The sequence below is a fragment of the Pseudophryne corroboree genome, unplaced genomic scaffold, assembly GCF_028390025.1.
Source record: "Pseudophryne corroboree isolate aPseCor3 unplaced genomic scaffold, aPseCor3.hap2 scaffold_298, whole genome shotgun sequence".
NCBI classification, from domain to species: domain Eukaryota; kingdom Metazoa; phylum Chordata; class Amphibia; order Anura; family Myobatrachidae; genus Pseudophryne; species Pseudophryne corroboree.
In genome coordinates this window covers 738,678-758,000 of record NW_026969651.1, presented here as the reverse complement: position 1 = coordinate 758,000, position 19,323 = coordinate 738,678, and the positions used below count along the sequence as shown (strand labels likewise).

The 19,323-nt window shown below is 47.1% G+C and overlaps 15 non-coding genes across 15 annotated transcripts; 7 read left to right on the top strand and 8 right to left on the bottom strand.

Annotated features, from left to right (window-relative positions):
- The first annotated feature begins 435 nt into the window (after nt 1-435).
- On the top strand, nt 436-599 carry LOC135016094 (U1 spliceosomal RNA). The gene has a single exon (XR_010214239.1). It is a non-coding gene; the product is annotated as a U1 spliceosomal RNA (small nuclear RNA).
- Nucleotides 600-751: 152 nt separating this feature from the next.
- Nucleotides 752-914, top strand: LOC135015915 (U1 spliceosomal RNA). The gene has a single exon (XR_010214085.1). It is a non-coding gene; the product is annotated as a U1 spliceosomal RNA (small nuclear RNA).
- A 671-nt stretch (nt 915-1,585) lies between these two features.
- Nucleotides 1,586-1,749, top strand: LOC135015763 (U1 spliceosomal RNA). The gene has a single exon (XR_010213949.1). It is a non-coding gene; the product is annotated as a U1 spliceosomal RNA (small nuclear RNA).
- A 152-nt stretch (nt 1,750-1,901) lies between these two features.
- On the top strand, nt 1,902-2,064 carry LOC135015973 (U1 spliceosomal RNA). Its single transcript, XR_010214131.1, has one exon. It is a non-coding gene; the product is annotated as a U1 spliceosomal RNA (small nuclear RNA).
- Nucleotides 2,065-2,735: 671 nt separating this feature from the next.
- Nucleotides 2,736-2,899, top strand: LOC135016090 (U1 spliceosomal RNA). Its single transcript, XR_010214235.1, has one exon. It is a non-coding gene; the product is annotated as a U1 spliceosomal RNA (small nuclear RNA).
- A 6,630-nt stretch (nt 2,900-9,529) lies between these two features.
- LOC135016001 (U5 spliceosomal RNA) lies at nt 9,530-9,645 on the bottom strand. Its single transcript, XR_010214150.1, has one exon. It is a non-coding gene; the product is annotated as a U5 spliceosomal RNA (small nuclear RNA).
- Nucleotides 9,646-9,931: 286 nt separating this feature from the next.
- Nucleotides 9,932-10,048, bottom strand: LOC135016070 (U5 spliceosomal RNA). Its single transcript, XR_010214215.1, has one exon. It is a non-coding gene; the product is annotated as a U5 spliceosomal RNA (small nuclear RNA).
- Nucleotides 10,049-10,318: 270 nt separating this feature from the next.
- Nucleotides 10,319-10,434, bottom strand: LOC135015999 (U5 spliceosomal RNA). Its single transcript, XR_010214148.1, has one exon. It is a non-coding gene; the product is annotated as a U5 spliceosomal RNA (small nuclear RNA).
- Nucleotides 10,435-10,578: 144 nt separating this feature from the next.
- LOC135015925 (U1 spliceosomal RNA) lies at nt 10,579-10,742 on the top strand. Its single transcript, XR_010214093.1, has one exon. It is a non-coding gene; the product is annotated as a U1 spliceosomal RNA (small nuclear RNA).
- Nucleotides 10,743-14,586: 3,844 nt separating this feature from the next.
- On the bottom strand, nt 14,587-14,699 carry LOC135016075 (U5 spliceosomal RNA). The gene has a single exon (XR_010214220.1). It is a non-coding gene; the product is annotated as a U5 spliceosomal RNA (small nuclear RNA).
- A 275-nt stretch (nt 14,700-14,974) lies between these two features.
- LOC135016039 (U5 spliceosomal RNA) lies at nt 14,975-15,090 on the bottom strand. Its single transcript, XR_010214185.1, has one exon. It is a non-coding gene; the product is annotated as a U5 spliceosomal RNA (small nuclear RNA).
- A 275-nt stretch (nt 15,091-15,365) lies between these two features.
- Nucleotides 15,366-15,481, bottom strand: LOC135016043 (U5 spliceosomal RNA). The gene has a single exon (XR_010214189.1). It is a non-coding gene; the product is annotated as a U5 spliceosomal RNA (small nuclear RNA).
- Nucleotides 15,482-17,922: 2,441 nt separating this feature from the next.
- Nucleotides 17,923-18,038, bottom strand: LOC135016064 (U5 spliceosomal RNA). The gene has a single exon (XR_010214209.1). It is a non-coding gene; the product is annotated as a U5 spliceosomal RNA (small nuclear RNA).
- Nucleotides 18,039-18,308: 270 nt separating this feature from the next.
- On the bottom strand, nt 18,309-18,424 carry LOC135015998 (U5 spliceosomal RNA). Its single transcript, XR_010214147.1, has one exon. It is a non-coding gene; the product is annotated as a U5 spliceosomal RNA (small nuclear RNA).
- A 144-nt stretch (nt 18,425-18,568) lies between these two features.
- On the top strand, nt 18,569-18,732 carry LOC135015913 (U1 spliceosomal RNA). Its single transcript, XR_010214083.1, has one exon. It is a non-coding gene; the product is annotated as a U1 spliceosomal RNA (small nuclear RNA).
- Nucleotides 18,733-19,323: the final 591 nt, after the last annotated feature.

Here is a 19,323-nt window from a genome sequence, read left to right as displayed (position 1 = left end):
TGAATGCTTCAGGGGCTGGGGCATGGCCAACATGAGCCCCACACCGAAGGAGGGTGGGGGTGTTTAATGCGAACTAAGGGTCATCCAAGCGCCGCAAAAGGCCGCCCTGCCCTGCATACCCCTTTTCTCTTTTCATATGCAGATGAGGGTTCCAGCCAACTTTGGCCCACTGCTTGGATGACATCACTGTATGCAAATCCGTCTTCTGCAGACCTTCCCCCAGGAATGCTTGAACTAGTTGTTGCATTTGGTTTGTTGTTTGGGGGTGCTTCAGTATTAGGCAGCCTTCTGCCCTCCCATGTTCATCTGAAAATATGTGTTCTCCCGGCAGTTGTTGTCCCCAGATGAGAGTTCCTTTGTGCTGCCTCAGTTGAATCTCCTTTACTTGACAGAGATGTGCCTGAGCAGCGGCCCTCCCCAGCTTTTTCCCAAATCATACTTATTTTGCATAGGAGATACCATGGTCATAAAGATTGTTCTCCCAGGGTGAGGTTCATTCATTGCATTCTGGGTATGCTGACCCCTGTGATTTCCCCAAATGTGGGAAACTCAACTGCATTATTTGTGGTAGTGGGGGACTGTGTTTGTGTTTTCCTCTGGTCAGCTCTGGTAAAAGTCAGATTTCTTTGTCTCAGATCTTCCTCTAGCCTTGTTCTTCTTTCGAGAGTTCCATTGTGCTGCCTCAGTTTGATCTCCTTCACTTGACAGGGGGGTACCCAAGCAGCGACCCTCCCCAGCTCTAGCCCAACTCCTACATACCTGCCAGGTGAGATACTATGATCATGAAGGTGCTTCTCCCAGGGCAAGGCTCACCCATTGCACTCTGGGTGTGCTGCTCCTGCGATTTCCCCAAATGTGGGAAACTTGACTGCATAATTTGTGTTTCCCCTGGTCGGCTCTCGTATAATTCAGATCTCTTTGTCTCAGGTCTCTCTCCAGCCTAGTTTGCTGTCTGTTTCCACTTCTCTTTTCTTGAGCCGCTGCCTTCTATGCCCTTGTGCACTCTCCTGACTTCTCCTGTCTGCTTACTTTGTGCCTTCCAACGCACAATGCATACTACAGGTAGTGCTGCAGGGCCCACACCCTTTTACTTGCCTTTCAGAGCAGCTCTGGAGCTGTTACAGTGCCCAGCTGCTGCAAGAAATCAGCTTGAATGCTTCAGGGGCTGGGGCATAGCCAACATGAGCCCCACACCGACGGAGGGTGGAGGTGTTTAATGCGAACTAAGGGTCATCCAAGCGCCGCAAAAGGCCGCCATGCCCTGCATACCCCTTTTCTCTTTTCATATGCAGATGAGGGTTCCAGCCAACTTTGGCCCACTGCTTGGATGACATCACCGTATGCAAATCCGTCTTCTGCAGACCTTTTCCCAGGAATGCTTGTACTAGTTGTTGCATTTGGTTTGTTGTTTGGGGGTGCTTCAGTATTAGGCAGCCTTCTGCTCTCCCATGTTCATCTGAAAATATGTGTTCTCCCTGCAGTTGTTGTCCCCAGATGAGAGTTCCCTTGTGCTGCCTCAGTTGAATCTCCTTTACTTGACAGAGATGTGCCTGAGCAGCGGCCCTCCCCAGCCCTATCCCAAATCATACTTATTTTGCATAGGAGATACCATTGTCATGAAGATTGTTCTCCCAGGGTGAGGTTCATTCATTGCATTCTGGGTATGCTGACCCCTGTGATTTCCCCAAATGTGGGAAACTCGACTGCATTATTTGTGGTAGTGGGGGACTGTGTTTGTGCTTTCCTCTGGTCAGCTCTGGTAAAAGTCAGATTTCTTTGTCTCAGATCTTCCTCTAGCCTTGTTCTTTTTTCGAGAGTTTCCTTGTGCTGCCTCAGTTGGAGCTCCTTCACTTGACAGGGGGGTGCCCGAACAGCGACCCTCCCCAGCTCTAGCCCAACTCCTACTTACCTGCCAGGTGAGATACTATGATCAGGAAGGTGCTTCTCCCAGGGCAAGGCTCACCCAATGCACTCTGGGTGTGCTGCTCCTACGATTTCCCCAAATGTGGGACACTTGATTACATAATTTGTGTTTCCTCTGGTCGGCTCTCGTATAATTCAGATCTCTTTGTCTCAGGTCTCTCTCCAGCCTAGTTTGCTGTCTGTTTCCACTTCTCTTTTCTTGAGCCGCTCCCTTCTATGCCCTTGTGCACTATCCTGACTTCTCCCGTCTGCTTACTTTGTGCCTTCCAAAGCACAATGCAAACTACAGGTAGTGCTGCAGGGCCCACACCCTTTTACTTGCTTTACAGAGCAGCTCTGGAGCTGTTACAGTGCCCAGCTGCTGCAAGAAATCAGCTTGAATGCTTCAGGGGCTGGGGCATAGCCAACATGAGCCCCACACCGAAGGAAGGTGGAGGTGTTTAATGCGAACTAGGGGTCATCCAAGCGCCGCAAAAGGCCGCCATGCCCTGCACACCCCATTTTTATTTTCATATGCAGACGAGGGTTGAAGCCAACTTTGACCCACTGCTTGGATGACATCACCATATGCAAATCCATCTGCTGCAGGCCTTCCCCCAGGAATGCTTGCACTAGTAGTTGCATTTGGTTTGTTGTTTGGGGGTGCTTCAGTATTAGGCAGCCTTCTGCCCTCCCATGTTCATCTGAAAATATGTGTTCTCCCTGCAGTTGTTGTCCCCAGATGAGAGTTCCCTTGTGTTGCCTCAGTTGAATCTCCTTTACTTGACAGAGATGTGCCTGAGCAGCGGCCCTCCCCAGCCCTATCCCAAATCATACTTATTTTGCATAGGAGATACCATGGTCATGAAGATTGTTCTCCCAGGGTGAGGTTCATTCATTGCACTCTGGGTATGCTGACCCCTGTGATTTCCCCAAATGTGGGAAACTCGACTGCATTATTTGTGGTAGTGGGGGACTGTGTTTGTGCTTTCCTCTGGTCAGCTCTGGTAAAAGTCAGATTTCTTTGTCTCAGATCTTCCTCTAGCCTTGTTCTTCTTTCGAGAGTTCCCTTGTGCTGCCTCAGTTGGATCTCCTTCACTTGACAGGGGGTGCCCGAGCAGCAATCCTCCACAGCTCTAGCCCAACTCCTACTTACCTGCCAGGTGAGATACTATGATCTTCACTGTTAGGGCAATCAGGATGTGGAATTCCCTGCCAGGGAAGGTGGTAATGGCGGACTCTGTAATTGGATTTAAAAAAGGAATGGATACATTTCTGAATGAAAAAGCTATCCAAGGTTATAATACTTAAAATATCAACATGGTTAATCCGGGGGTAACATGAGTTATAGTAGTTAACTAGTCATAAAACATTATTCAGCAAGTATGTAGAATCATCACAACTTAAAACAGGTTGAACACGATGGGCAATTTGCCTCTATTCAACCTCAAAAACTATGTTACTATATGTTACTATATTACTATGTTACTGTAGTATACAGAACACCACAATGTAATGAGCAGTGATAGTGAGCACTGATGAGGATACTAGAACTGACACTGAGCAGCAAGATGCAGCACTGGACTATTAGTAATGTACTGTAGTATGCTGAGCACCACAATGCAGCACAAGACAATGAGCAGTGATACTGAGCACTGATGAGGATACTACTGAGAACTGACACTGAGCAGGAGAGACACACTACTAGTATTACTGAGCAGCAATAAGTAACCACTGATACTGAGCACTGATATTGAGATTTCCACTGAGAGAACATAGCCACGTCCTCTCCGCTCTCTCTTCAATGCACGAGTAAAAATGGCGGCAACGCGCAGCTCTTTATATGGAATCCGAATCTCGCGAGAATCCGACAGCGGGATGATGACATTTTCCCTTGTTCAGGTTTTCCGAGTCAGGCGGGAACAACCGAGCCTGCCTCGGACCAGTGTAAACCACGTGGAGTTCGTCGGGAATTCGGTTCTCGGAGAACCGAACCCGCTCCTCTCTACCTTATACCCATCAATTTTTTTATTTTCAATCTAAGCCCCTGCAGTTTTCTGTAAGCATCTGCTTCGCTATGATGATCAACAAGTCACAAGGGCAAACACTCAGGGCTTGAGGCGTAGATCTTAGGACCAGCTGCTACAAGCATGGCAGAGGTGTCACTATCACTGGTGACACCCAGAGAGGTGGCGAGGGAGATTGTAATGCAGTGCGCGCAGATAAGCAGTGCAATGGTAAAAAGGAGGCATGGTTTCATAGGTAGGGACGTGGCCTGGTGGCCTGAATCTACATTTTGTTGCTCCGGGTGTCCCGGGGGTTGGGGGCTGCACCCGGGGACTAGTGTGTGTGCGGTGCTGGCTCCTGCACAGTGACAGTGCATGGCCACCGAGCATGACGCCTCCATTCTTGACCATGCTGTAATTGCAGTCGCACTGCAGTTCAGCGTGATCATATAAAATGGTGTAGCCTCCTGCTGGTGCAGACTGTATGTGCGCGCAGGAAGCCGCCACCATTTTTGTGATCACAGCGGCTGAATGTGATGTCATACAGCCGCTGTGACCACGCCCCCTGTGTCTCCTCCGTTGCAGACCCCATTTTGAAGCCTTGCCCCCGCACCGCTCCATCCCTGACTTGGAAATGGAGTGTTGCTGACCCCCCTCTCCCCCCCCCCCCCGCCCCGATTGACAGGCAGAGGCGATCGCTTTCTCTGCGGGGTGCCGCAGAAAATGCAGGCACATGCGTATGCTCTTAGCAATTTTTGCAGTTGGATCGCTTATTGTGATTGCAATCCAACCTGAATCAGGCCCTATTACCTATCACAATGCACTGCGGGCAGTACAAAATTGGGTTAATATAGGAGTAAAACTCCCAGACCTGTGCTCCTTAACTGTACCTGGTGGCTAGTGGAGCGGCTGCCCAGTAATCAGTGTCCACGCCAGTGCGCACACGGTCCACCCCCTACGGCCACGCTCCCCTTCATCAGCGGCCTCGTGATCCGGAAGGGCGGTGTGTGTGTGACTGACCTTAGGAAGAAACTGGAGCCTCCGCTGCAGTGACCCAGCAACCAGGGCACGGGAGTATACAGCGCCGCTGGGAGTGATGAAGCTGCAGTAAAGATGTCTATTAGACCTAGCCTGCTGCAGCCCTTGTAGATTCTCATAAAACAAGTTCTTCTTTTCTTGTCAAAATTAATAGCTAAGAATAGGCTGCTTGAGGCAGGCCCCTGTTAAGAGGCCTGCTACTGAAGGCACCAACTACAAACTGAGCTCCCTGTTCATGGAAGCGGGGTTATAGAGGAGATTGCACTGAGCATCTTGGGAACAGTCAAAAGCTTTGAGCCGGTTGGTGCCTCAGATCAAGATCCTTCTCTACACCCCAATGTGAATCCTTGTGGAGTCCAGTGTACCCCACAGAAGAAATTAATGTGTCACACCCATTGGCAGCAACCTTAGAATAGCTGCTGACGGGCACAATTGAGAAAGGAAGGGGGGGGGGGACATTTGAATCCAGCACATAGATGCAATTCAAATATGTAATTTGTACCTTCCTATTTTAAAATATAATGGATGAACCTCACCCTGTGAGAACAATCTTCATGATCAAGAGATCTCATATGCAAAATAAGTATGAGTTGGGATAGGGCTGGGGAGGGTGGCTGCTCGGGCAGCCCCTCCCCCGTCAAGTTAAGGAGATTCAACTGAGGACGCACAAGGGAACTCTCGTCTGGGGACAACAACTGCAGGGAGACCACATCTGTTCAGATGAACATGGGAGGGTGGAAGGCTGCCTAATATTGAAGCACCATCAAATATCAAACCATATGCAACAACTAGTACAAGCATTCCAGGGGGAAGGTCTGCAGAAGACGGATTTGCATACGGTGATGTCATCCAAGCAGTGGACCAAAGTTGGCTGGAACCCTCATCTGCATATGAAAAGAGAAAAGGGGCATGCAGGGCATGGCGGCCTTTTGCGGTGCTTGGATGACCCCTAGTTCGCATTAAACACCCCCACCCTCCTTTGGTGTGGGGCTCATGTTGGCCATGCCCCATCCCCTGAAGCATTCAAGCTGATTTCTTGCAGCAGCTGGGCACTGTAACAGCTCCAGAGCTGTTCTGTAAGGCAAGTAAAAGGGTGTGGGCCCTGCAGCACCACCTGTAGTTCGCATTGTGCGTTGGAAGGCACAAAGTAAGCAGACGGGAGGAGAAGTCAGGATAGTGCGCAAGGGCATCCTTTTCTCTTAGTCCGTAGAGGATGCTGGGGTCACATTAAGAACCATGGGGTATAGACGGGATCCGCAAGAGACATGGGCACTTTAAGACTTTCAAAGGGTGTGAACTGGCTCCTCCCTCTATGCCCCTCCTCCAGACTCCAGTTATAGGAACTGAGCCCAGGGAGACGGACATTTCGAGGAAAGGATTTATTGTTAAACTAAGGTGAGCATCTTACCAGCTCACACCTTAAGCATGCCGCAGAATGTGGCATTCAACAGAACACAAGCCAACGGCATGAACAATTGCAGCAAAAAGCTGACCAGAACCATAACACAACATGTGTATAACCACAAGTAATAACTGCAGACACAGTATGGACTGGGACGGGTGCCCAGCATCCTCTACGGACTAAGAGAAAAGGATTTACCGGTAGGTATTAAAATCCTATTTTCTCATACGACCTAGAGGATGCTGGGGTCACATTAAGAACCATGGGGTTATACCAAAGCTCTTGAACGGGTGGGAGAGTGCGTACGACTCTGCAGCACCGAATGACCCAACTTGAGGTTATCATCAGCCAAGGTATCAAACTTGTAAAACTTAGCAAAAGTGTTTACTAAATAGCTGCTCGGCAAAATTGCAATGCCGAGACTCCCCGACCAGCTGCCCAGGATGAACCCACCTTTCTAGTAGAATGGGTCTTCACCTATTTCAGTAACGGCAATCCTGCCGTGGAATGAGCATGCTGAATCTTACCACAGATCCAGCGCATAATGGTCTACATGGAAGCAGGACACCCAATCCTGTTGGGAGCATACAGGACAAACAGAGCCTCTGTTTTCCTAATCTGAACCGTTCTGGTGACATAAATTTTCAAAGTTCTGACCACAGCCAGAGACTTTGACTCAACGAAGGTGTCAGTGGCCAAAGGCACCATGTGGAAAGATGAACCACCTTCGGCAGAAATTGTTGACGTGTCCTCAATTCTGCTCTATCTTCATGAAAGATCAAATAAAGGCTCTTGTGATACTGCATGGTTTGTACTGTTTTCCATGTGCTCCCAGATCTTTCAAGCAAGTAGCATGGTCAAGAAAGTTCTGTTTGAAAAGTAACAACATTTACTGTCATTGTTATAGAATTTGGGAGAAAAAACAAGAAGAAATCTGCACTGTTGACGCACTGGACAGAATGAATGAATCATAAAATATAACCTTTATTAAGTATGTATTAAAATTGGATAAATATTAATATTATTATCCCAAACTGCAGTGAAACATAAAGGTTAAAATCACAGAACTAACATACATGTGCATAAGAAGAATAAAGAGATGTGAAAAAAAGGTTTAAAAAGCGTGTCCGTGTGTGATTATTTTTGAAGGCACAACCCTGGCGGGGTTGTTTATATAGATATATATGTTGCTAATAATCACTTTCTAGCGTAATGTTATTAAATAGCTGTTAGTATCTATGTCGTCAGGTACCACTGGGTCGTATCCTATATACTCCCTTCACTCAATAGGGGTTACCTCCCGGGAAGCCATCCCCATTGGCGAATTTGTGGGGGTGATTGAGTATAACCGGTAAGCTAACCTCCAATTTGTGGGGTGCTTAGGTAGATGGGGATCACTTATTTCTCTGTGTCCCCTAAGACTATATTCCTAAATTCAATACCATAGGGGGATAGCTTTCTATATCGGATAAGGAATCACTTGATAGGGAAATCTCTATGCATCATGGAAAGATCATATTTATTAATATCCAAACTAAAAAAATGATGAATAGCTTTAATTTAGCTGTTTAGATATAGTTAATTGGCGAGATATACCAACAGGTGCGGTTGCCTTAAGGAATATGGCAATTCCAATATAAATAGCAGCCCTCCTTCATATAATCAGCCAGATCTTATTAAATCTGGTCCAGATATAGCCGTTCAGATATACTTAATTGACAACATATATCAATCGGTGGGGTTGCCTTAAGGAATATAGCAATTCCAATTCTCATATAAATAGCAACCTTCCTTCATATATTCAGCCAGATCTTATTTAATCTGATCTAGGCGTAGGCAATAATGCTTTCCTTAGAGGTATAGCCACCTCAATTCTTATTAGGAAGCAAAGTGTCTGTCATAATGGTTTATCCAATTCATCTAAGAAATAATATATTCCATGTGTCAGAGATTCATTACTCTCTATTTACACTGTTAAAGAGTTAATTCTTATTATGTTACAGTGTAATGAAATTATCATATAGGGAGATGTGGCAATTCCATGTGCTATATATATAATAACCCTTAGTGGTCCAGATTCCACAATGAGGAATTTTCTTATAAACCGCTGAAACACACAGCTGTTTGACTGACTTCCAAATATATCTATCTCACTTTGTAACAGTCTTATGATAGAGAAACTGTTACATATTCGGTCACTTAGTTATCTAAAGGTAAACAGACTCAGTGTGAGGGTAATATAATATATCAAATGCGCTGTCAATAATCGTGGTAACTGGTGTAATAATGTGGTATATTGAGTATGCTAGTAAGGCATATAACTGCTCTCCAGCCTTTAAGTGTTACCAATCAATTTGTTACACTGTAAAGGATTTATGGTGTCCTGTTAGGACATGCAGCTGCTAGGCTGACTCAAAGATTTATCCATTTGTAACAATTATGTAACAGTTATATACATGTTACTGGTATTACATAGAAATAGTATGACACAGGCCAGCAGTCCCATGTGTCTAGATTCCACAATAGGAGATTTTCTTTGTCTTATAAACTGCTGGAACACACAGCTGCTAGACTGACTTCAAATATATATATTACTTTGTAACAGTCTTATAGTAAAGAGACTGTTACACACTGTCATTTAGTTATCTCAAGGTTAGCAGATTCTGTGTGAGGATAGTGTTCTGTTAGAACATGCAGCTGCTAGGCTGACTCATAGAAAATGTATCCATTTGTAACAAATGACACATACAGCATTAAATTAATATCTATAGCAGCCCATGTGACATCTCTACTCTTATCATAATTGTCTGGTTATTGCCAATCTGGACAGCAGGAGTGATATATATTCACTAGTCCCAATATCCCATCATATAAATATACCCACACTGATATACTTTCTTATCAAGAGTTATTAGTAGCTATCTGTATGCACTTTAGACATTGTAATTGCTAAGTGACATCATATCTAGTGTATTCCTTTCTTATAGCTCAGCTTCTATTCCCTATTAGTGGAGACTAACAGCTAACATCATAATCATATATTTTTGTTTTATAACATTTCACATGAGTCAAATACACGAGGACACGCCGTGCCCTACACGCGTGTTTCACTGCATCTATGGCAACTTACATTAAAGCTAACAAGAAAGCACACTCGTTCTGTCTTTAAACAGATAAAAGAAACCCCAATAATATGGGGCATGCAAAAATTTAGATAAAACTCAGTTTTGCTCCTCTCCACGGAAATCTTTAGTAAAAGGCGAAAGATTTGTTCGTTCTGAAGAGAAACCAGAGCATGACCAAGATTCCACCTGTCGCCTGAGTGCCATGCCAGCAGTCCTCATTCAGCTCAAAGTGAGCACCCAATATGAAAGAAAGAAAGCAGATTTCTCACCAGGCTTCCCCTTGCTATAAGCATGGTTTGTACTCTTTTCCATGTGCTCCCAGATCTTTCAAGCAATTAGTATGGTCAAGAAAGTTCTGCTTGAAAAGAAACAGACATTTACTGTCATTGTTATACAAATAAACTTACATTAAAGCCAACAAGAAAGCTCACTCGTTCTGTCTTTAAACTGATAAAAGAAACCCCAATAATATGGGGCATGCAAAAATTGAGATAAAACTCAGTTTTGCTCCTCTCCACGGATAATCTTTAATAAAAGGCGAAAGATTTGTTCATTCTGAAGAGAAACCAGAGCATGACCAAGATTCCACCTGTCGCCTGAGTGCCATGCCAGCAGTCCTCATTCAGATCAAAGTGAGCGCCCAATTTGAAAGAAAGCAGATTTCTCACCTGGCTTCTCCTTGCTATAAGCATGGTTTGTACTGTATTCCATGTGCTCCCAGATCTTTCAAGTAAGTAGCATGGTCAAGAAAGTTCTGTTTGAAAAGAAACAAACATTTACTGTAATTTCTATGCAAATGAGCTTTCATTAAAGCACACTCATTCTATCTTTAAACCGATAAAAGAAACCCCAAAAAGATGGGGCATGCAAAAATTGAGGTAAAACTCAGTTTTGCTCCTCTCCACGGAAATCTTTAGTAAAAGGCGAAAGATTTGTTCGTTCTGAAGAGAAACCAGAGCATGACCAAGATTTTCATCTGAAAATATGTGTTCTCCCTGCAGTTGTTGTCCCCAGATGAGAGTTCCCTTGTGCTGCCTCAGTTGAATCTCCTTTACTTGACAGAGATGTGCCTGAGCAGCGGCCCTCCCCAGCCCTATCCCAAATCATACTTATTTTGCATAGGAGATACCATGGTCATGAAGATTGTTCTCCCAGGGTGAGGTTCATTCATTGCATTCTGGGTATGCTGACCCCTGTGATTTCCCCAAATGTGGGAAACTCGACTGCATTATTTGTGGTAGTGGGGGACTGTGTTTGTGCTTTCCTCTGGTCAGCTCTGGTAAAAGTCAGATTTCTTTGTCTCAGATCTTCCTCTAGCCTTGTTCTTCTTTCGAGAGTTCCCTTGTGCTGCCTCAGTTGGATCTCCTTCACTTGACAGGGGGTGCCCGAGCAGCAATCCTCCACAGCTCTAGCCCAACTCCTACTTACCTGCCAGGTGAGATACTATGATCTTCACTGTTAGGGCAATCAGGATGTGGAATTCCCTGCCAGGGAAGGTGGTAATGGCGGACTCTGTAATTGGATTTAAAAAAGGAATGGATACATTTCTGAATGAAAAAGCTATCCAAGGTTATAATACTTAAAATATCAACATGGTTAATCCGGGGGTAACATGAGTTATAGTAGCTAACTAGTCATAAAACATTATTCAGCAAGTATGTAGAATCATCACAACTTAAAACAGGTTGAACACGATGGGCAATTTGCCTCTATTCAACCTCAAAAACTATGTTACTATATGTTACTATATTACTATGTTACTGTAGTATACAGAAAACCAAAATGCAATGAACAGTGATAGTGAGCACTGATGAGGATACTAGAACTGACACTGAGCAGCAAGATGCAGCACTGGACTATTAGTAATGTACTGTAGTATGCTGAGCACCACAATGCAGCACAAGACAATGAGCAGTGATCTGAGCACTGATGAGGATACTACTGAGAACTGACACTGAGCAGGAGAGACACACTACTAGTATTACTGAGCAGCAATAAGTAACCACTGATACTGAGCACTGCTATTGAGATTTCCACTGAGAGAACATAGCCACGTCCATTCCGCTCTCTCTTCAATGCACGAGTAAAAATGGCGGCAACGCGCAGCTCTTTATATGGAATCCGAATCTCGCGAGAATCCGACAGCGGGATGATGACATTTTCCCTTGTTCAGGTTTTCCGAGTCAGGCGGGAACAACCGAGCCTGCCTCGGACCAGTGTAAACCACGTGGAGTTCGTGGGGAATTCGGTTCTCGGAGAACCGAACCCGCTCCTCTCTACCTTATACCCATCAATTTTTTTATTTTCAATCTAAGCCCCTGCAGTTTTCTGTAAGCATCTGCTTCGCTATGATGATCAACAAGTCACAAGGGCAAACACTCAGGGCTTGAGGCGTAGATCTTAGGACCAGCTGCTACAAGCATGGCAGAGGTGTCACTATTACTGGTGACACCCAGAGAGGTGGCGAGGGAGATTGTAATGCAGTGCGCGCAGATAAGCAGCGCAATGGTAAAAAGGAGGCATGGTTTCATAGGTAGGGACGTGGCCTGGTGGCCTGAATCTACATTTTGTTGCTCCGGGTGTCCCGGGGGTTGGGGACTGCACCCGGGGACTAGTGTGTGAGCGGTGCTGGCTCCTGCACAGTGAAAAGGCATGGCCACCCAGCATGACGCCTCCCTTCTTGACCATGCTGTAATTGCAGTCGCACTGCAGTTCAGCGTGATCATAAAAAATGGTGTAGCCTCCTGCTGGTGCAGACTGTATGTGCGCGCAGGAAGCCGCCACCATTTTTGTGATCACAGCGGCTGAATGTGATGTCATACAGCCGCTGTGACCACGCCCCCTGTGTCTCCTCCATTGCAGACCCCATTTTGAAGCCTTGCACCCGCACCGCTCCATCCCTCACTTGGAAATGGAGTGTTGCTGACCCACCTATCCCCCCCCCCCCCGCCCCGATTGACAGGCAGAGGCGATCGCATTCTCTGCGGGGGGCCGCAGAAAATGCAGGCACATGCGTATGCTCTTAGCAATTTTTGCAGTTGGATCGCTTATTGTGATTGCAATCCAACCTGAATCAGGCCCTATTACCTATCACAATGCGCTGCGGGCAGTACAAAATTGGGTTAATATAGGAGAAAAACCCCCAGACCTGTGCTCCTTAACTGTACCTGGTGGCTAGTGGAGCGGCTGCCCAGTAATCAGTGTCCACGCCAGTGCGCACACGGTCCACCCCCTACGGCCACGCTCCCCTTCAACAGCGGCCTCGTGATCCGGAAGGGTGGTGTGTGTGTGACTGACCTTAGGATGAAACCGGAGCCTCCGCTGCAGTGACCCAGCAACCAGGGCACGGGAGTATACAGCATCGCTGGGAGTGATGAAGCTGCAGTAAAGATGTCTATTAGACCTAGCCTGCTGCAGCCCTTGTAGATTCTCATAAAACAAGTTCTTCTTTTCTTGTCAAAATTTATAGCTAAGAATAGGCTGCCTGAGGCAGGCCCCTGTTAAGTGGCCTGCTACTGAAGGCACCAACTACAAACTGAGCTCCCTGTTCATGGAAGCGGGGTTATAGAGGAGAATGCACTGAGCATCTTGGGAACAGTCAAAAGCTTTGAGCCGGTTGGTGCCTCAGATCAAGATCCTACTCTACACCCCAATGTGAATCCTTGTGGAGTCCAGTGTACCCCACAGAAGAAATTAATGTGTCACACCCATTGGCAGCAACCTTAGAATAGCTGCTGACGGGCACAATTGAGAATGGAAGGGGGGGGGGGGGGGACATTTGAATCCAGCACATAAATGCAATTCAAATATGTAATTTGTACCTTCCTATTTTAAAATATAATGGATGAACCTCACCCTGTGAGAACAATCTTCATGATCAAGAAATCTCATATGCAAAATAAGTATGAGTTGGGATAGGGCTGGGGAGGGTGTCTGCTCTGGCAGCCCCTCCCCCGTCAAGTTAAGGAGATTCAACTGAGGAAGCACAAGGGAACTCTCGTCTGGGGACAACAACTGCAGGGAGACCACATCTTTTCAGATGAACATGGGAGGGCGGAAGGCTGCCTAATACTGAAGCACCATCAAATATCAAACCATATGCAACATCTAGTACAAGCATTCCTGGGGGAAGGTCTGCAGCAGACGGATTTGCATACAGTGATGTTATCCAAGCAGTGGGCCAAAGTTGGCTGGAACCCTCATCTGCATATGAAAAGAGAAAAGGGGCGTGCAGGGCATGGCGGCCTTTTGCAGTGCTTGGATGACCCCTAGTTCTCATTAAACACCCCCACCCTCCTTTGGTGTGGGGCTCATGTTGGCCATGCCCCATCCCCTGAAGCATTCAAGCTGATTTCTTGCAGCAGCTGGGCACTGTAACAGCTCCAGAGCTGTTCTGTAAGGCAAGTAAAAGGGTGTGGGCCCTGCAGCACCACCTGTAGTTCGCATTGTGCGTTGGAAGGCACAAAGTAAGCAGACGGGAGGAGAAGTCAGGATAGTGCGCAAGGGCATCCTTTTCTCTTAGTCCGTAGAGGATGCTGGGGTCACATTAAGAACCATGGGGTATAGACGGGATCCGCAAGAGACATGGGCACTTTAAGACTATCAAAGGGTGTGAACTGGCTCCTCCCTCTATGCCCCTCCTCCAGACTCCAGTTATAGGAACTGTGCCCAGGGAGACGGACATTTCGAGGAAAGGATTTATTGTTAAACTAAGGTGAGCATCTTACCAGCTCACACCTTAAGCATGCCGCAGAACGTGGCATTCAACAGAACACAAGCCAACGGCATGAACAATTGCAGCGTGGCCTAAGTAAAAGGGGGTGTGACTTCGCGGGAGGACCCGCGATCGCGAGTCACGCCCCCGTTTTCGGCACTGAGGGGGCATGCCCAGCGCTCTGTGAGCCGCTGGCATGCCACCTCTCCCTCTGACTTCAGTGAATAGACGCTGTGCGCATGCGCACAGCGTCTATTCACCGCTGCTCTGCTAAGCAGGGCAGCGACAGACAGAGCCTCCCAACTGTCCTCCCCACCGCGGGACACTGCGGCCCGCAGGTGGGACAGCGGGACAGTCCCCAAAAAACGGGACTGTCCCGCGAAAATCGGGACAGTTGGGAGGTATGATATGGGGCATGCAAAAATTGAGATAAAACTCAGTTTTGCTCCTCTCCACGGAAATCTTTAATAAAAGGCGAAATATTTGTTAGTTCTGAAGAGAAACCAGAGCATGACCAAGATTCCACCTGTCGCCTGAGTGCCATGCCAGCAGTTCTCATTCAGCTGAAAGTGAGCACCCAATTTGAATGAAAGAAAGCAGATTTCTCACCAGGCTTACCCTTGCTACAAACATGGTTTGTACTCTTTTCCATGTGCTCCCAGATCTTTCAAGCAATTAGTGTGGTCAAGAAAGTTCTGTTTGAAAAGAAACAAACATTTACTGTAATTTCTATGCAAATGAGCTTACATTAAAGCACACTCGTTCTATCTTTAAACAGATAAAATAAAACCCCAATAAGATGGGGCAAGGAAAAAATGAGATAAAACTCAGTTTTGCTCCTCTCCACGGAAATCTTTAGTAAAAGGCGAAAGATTTGTTCGTTCTGAAGAGAAACCAGAGCATGACCAAGATTCCACCTGTCGCCTGAGTGCCATGCCAGCAGTTCTTATTCAGCTCAAAGTGAGCACCCAATTTGAAAGAAAGAAAGCAGATTTCTCACCAGGCTTCCCCTAGCTATAAACATGGTTTGTATTTTTTTCCATGTGTTCCCAGATCTTTCAAGCAATTAGTATAGTCAAGAAAGTTCTGTTTGAAAAGAAACAAACATTTACTGTCATTTCTATGCAAATGAGCTTACATTAAAGCACACTCGTTCTATCTTTAAACCGATAAAATAAAACCCCAATAAGATGGGGCATGCAAAATTTGAGATAAAACTCAGTTTTGCTCCTCTCCATGGAAATCTTTAGTAAAAGGCGAAAGATTTGTTCGTTCTGAAGAGAAACCAGAGCATGACCAAGATTCCACCTGTCGCCTGAGTGCCATGCCAGCCAGGGCCGGCTCCAGGCCTACTAGCACCCTGAGCGAGAAAATGTAAAAGTGCCCCCCCCCTCCATGCGCGCGCCGAAGGCGCGCGCGCCCTTCGGAAAGTGGGCGTGGCCTCTTGAAAAAGTGGGCGTGGTCTCATCCCCCAGCAGTGCCAGCTACACATGACATGCCCTCCAGCAGTGCCAGCTACACGTGCTAGTGTTCACTTTTTAGGGCAGGTTGCTGATCACAGGGAGGGCACATTTTTAAGTTAGGTGGGCAAAATGATGTACATACTGTAATGCTTGTTGTTCCCATTTCCACACGCTAAAGCATGGACAGTGCGCGCCGAAGGCGCGCAGCAAAAATTTAGGGGAGTTACTTCGTGGGGAAGGTGCGTAGCCACATTATAGTGGCAATTCACATTACACCACACAGTAGTGCAGCTAATACACATTGCACCAGGTAGAACCTCCTATAAGAGCACGTTAGACACATTGCGCCAGGTAGAGCACTGAGACACACTGCCCAGCCACAGACGCCTAGCGGGAACACTACATGATATGCCCCCCAGCAGTGCCAGCTACACATGACATGCCCCCCAGCAGTGCCAGCTACACGTGACATGCCCCCCAGCAGTGCCAGCTACATAAATGGCCACACAGTTCCAGATGGATAAATGCCCCCACAGCGCAGATATGCCCCCACAGTGCCACATACATTAATGCCCTCACAGTGCAAGATATGCCCCCACAGTGCAAGAAATGTCCCCACAGTGCAAGAAATGCCCCCACAGTGCAAGAAATGCCCCCACGGTGCCAGATACATAAATGCCCCCACGGTGCCAGATACATAAATGCCCCCACGGTGCCAGATACATAAATGCCCCCACGGTGCCTGATACATAAATGCCCCCACGGTGCCAGATACATAAATGCCCCCACGGTGCCAGATACATAAATGCCCCCACGGTGCCAGATACATAAATGTCCCCACGGTGCCTGATACATAAATGCCCCCACGGTGCATGATACATAAATGCCCCCACGGTGCATGATACATAAATGCCCCCACGGTGCCTGATACATAAATGCCCCCACGGTGCCTGATACATAAATGCCCCCACAGAGCCAGATAAATGCCCCCACAGTGCCAGATATGTCCCCACAGTGCCAGATATGCCCCCACAGTGCCAGATATGCCCCCACGGTGCCAGAAATGCCCCCACAGTGCCAGATAAATGCCCCCAGTGCCAGAAAAATGCCCCCACAGTGCCAGATAAATGCCCCCACAGAGCCAGATAAATGCCCCCACAGTGCCAGAAATGCCCCCACAGTGCCAGATATGCCCCCACAGTGCCAGATATGCCCCCCACAGTGCCAGATATGCCCCCACAGTGCCTGATATGTCCCCACAGTGCCAGAAATGCCCCCACAGTGCCAGAAATGCCCCCACAGTGCCAGATAAATGCCCCCACAGAGCCAGATAAATGCCCCCACAGAGCCAGATAAATGCCCCCACAGAGCCAGATAAATGCCCCCACAGTGCCAGAAATGCCCCCACAGTGCCAGAAATGCCCACACAGTGCCAGAAATGCCCCCACAGTGCCAGAAATGTCCCCACAGTGCCTGATATGCCCCCACAGGGCCAGATATGTCCCCACAGTGCCAAATATGCCCCCACAGAGCCAGATATGCAATGCCCCCACAGTGCCAGAAATGCCCCCCACAGAGCCAGAAATGCCCCCACAGTGCCAGAAATGCCCCCACATAACCAAAAATGCCCCCTGTGTGCCAGAAATGCCCCCACAGTGCGGATCTCCCCCCCCCCAAAAAAAAAAATACCTGCGGCGCTGGGGAGGAGTACTGCTGTCCGCCTGTGTGGGAGCGCTGGCGGGCGGGCGGGAGGCCGGGCGAGTGAGCCTGAGCCTGGGTCCGGGCTGGCGGGCGGGTGGGCGGCCACTTGTGCAGGCGGGCTATGCGCGGCGCCGGCGTCTGACGTTAGATACCGGCGCCGCGCAGCGCGCATACACAGCGCGACCGCCAAATGCTGCAGCAGCACACACACAGGGCCGGCTCCAGCATCGAATATGGCGGCGCCAGCGCGTGGCGCCCATTAAGGGTGGCGCCCTGCGCGGCCGCTCTATTCGAACATGCCTAGAGCCGGCCCTGATGCCAGCAGTCCTCATTCAGCTCAAAGTGAGCACCCAATTTGAAAGAAAGAAAGCAGATTTCTCACCAGGCTTCCCCTTGCTATAAGCATGGTTTGTACTCTTTTCCATGTGCTCCCAGATCTTTCAAGCAATTAGTATGGTCAAGAAAGTTCTGCTTGAAAAGAAACAGACATTTACTGTCATTGTTATACAAATAAACTTACATTAAAGCTAACAAGAAAGCACACTCGTTCTGTCTTTAAACTGATAAAAGAAACCCCAATAATATGGGGCATGCAAAAATTGAGATAAAACTCAGTTTTGCTCCTCTCCACGGAAATCTTTAATAAAAGGCGAAATATTTGTTAGTTCTGAAGAGAAACCAGAGCATGACCAAGATTCCACCTGTCGCCTGAGTGCCATGCCAGCAGTACTCATTCAGATCAAAGTGAGCGCCCAATTTGAAAGAAAGCAGATTTCTCACCTGGCTTCTCCTTGCTATAAGCATGGTTTGTACTGTATTCCATGTGCTCCCAGATCTTTCAAGCAAGTAGCATGGTCAAGAAAGTTCTGTTTGAAAAGAAACAAACATTTACTGTCATTTCTATGCAAATGAGCTTTCATTAAAGCACACTCATTCTATCTTTAAACCGATAAAAGAAACCCCAAAAAGATGGGGCATGCAAAAATTGAGGTAAAACTCAGTTTTGCTCCTCTCCACGGAAATCTTTAGTAAAAGGCGAAAGATTTGTTCGTTCTGAAGAGAAACCAGAGCATGACCAAGATTTTCATCTGAAAATATGTGTTCTCCCTGCAGTTGTTGTCCCCAGATGAGAGTTCCCTTGTGCTGCCTCAGTTGAATCTCCTTTACTTGACAGAGATGTGCCTGAGCAGCGGCCCTCCCCAGCCCTATCCCAAATCATACTTATTTTGCATAGGAGATACCATGGTCATGAAGATTGTTCTCCCAGGGTGAGGTTCATTCATTGCATTCTGGGTATGCTGACCCCTGTGATTTCCCCAAATGTGGGAAACTCGACTGCATTATTTGTGGTAGTGGGGGACTGTGTTTGTGCTTTCCTCTGGTCAGCTCTGGTAAAAGTCAGATTTCTTTGTCTCAGATCTTCCTCTAGCCTTGTTCTTCTTTCGAGAGTTCCCTTGTGCTGCCTCAGTTGGATCTCCTTCACTTGACAGGGGGTGCCCGAGCAGCAATCCTCCACAGCTCTAGCCCAACTCCTACTTACCTGCCAGGTGAGATACTATGATCTTCACTGTTAGGGCAATCAGGATGTGGAATTCCCTGCCAGGGAAGGTGGTAATGGTGGACTCTGTAATTGGATTTAAAAAAGGAATGGATACATTTCTGAATGAAAAAGCTATCCAAGGTTATAATACTTAAAATATCAACATGGTTAATCCGGGGGTAACATGAGTTATAGTAGCTAACTAGTCATAAAACATTATTCAGCAAGTATGTAGAATCATCACAACTTAAAACAGGTTGAACACGATGGGCAATTTGCCTCTATTCAACCTCAAAAACTATGTTACTATATGTTACTATATTACTATGTTACTGTAGTATACAGAAAACCAAAATGCAATGAACAGTGATAGTGAGCACTGATGAGGATACTAGAACTGACACTGAGCAGCAAGATGCAGCACTGGACTAT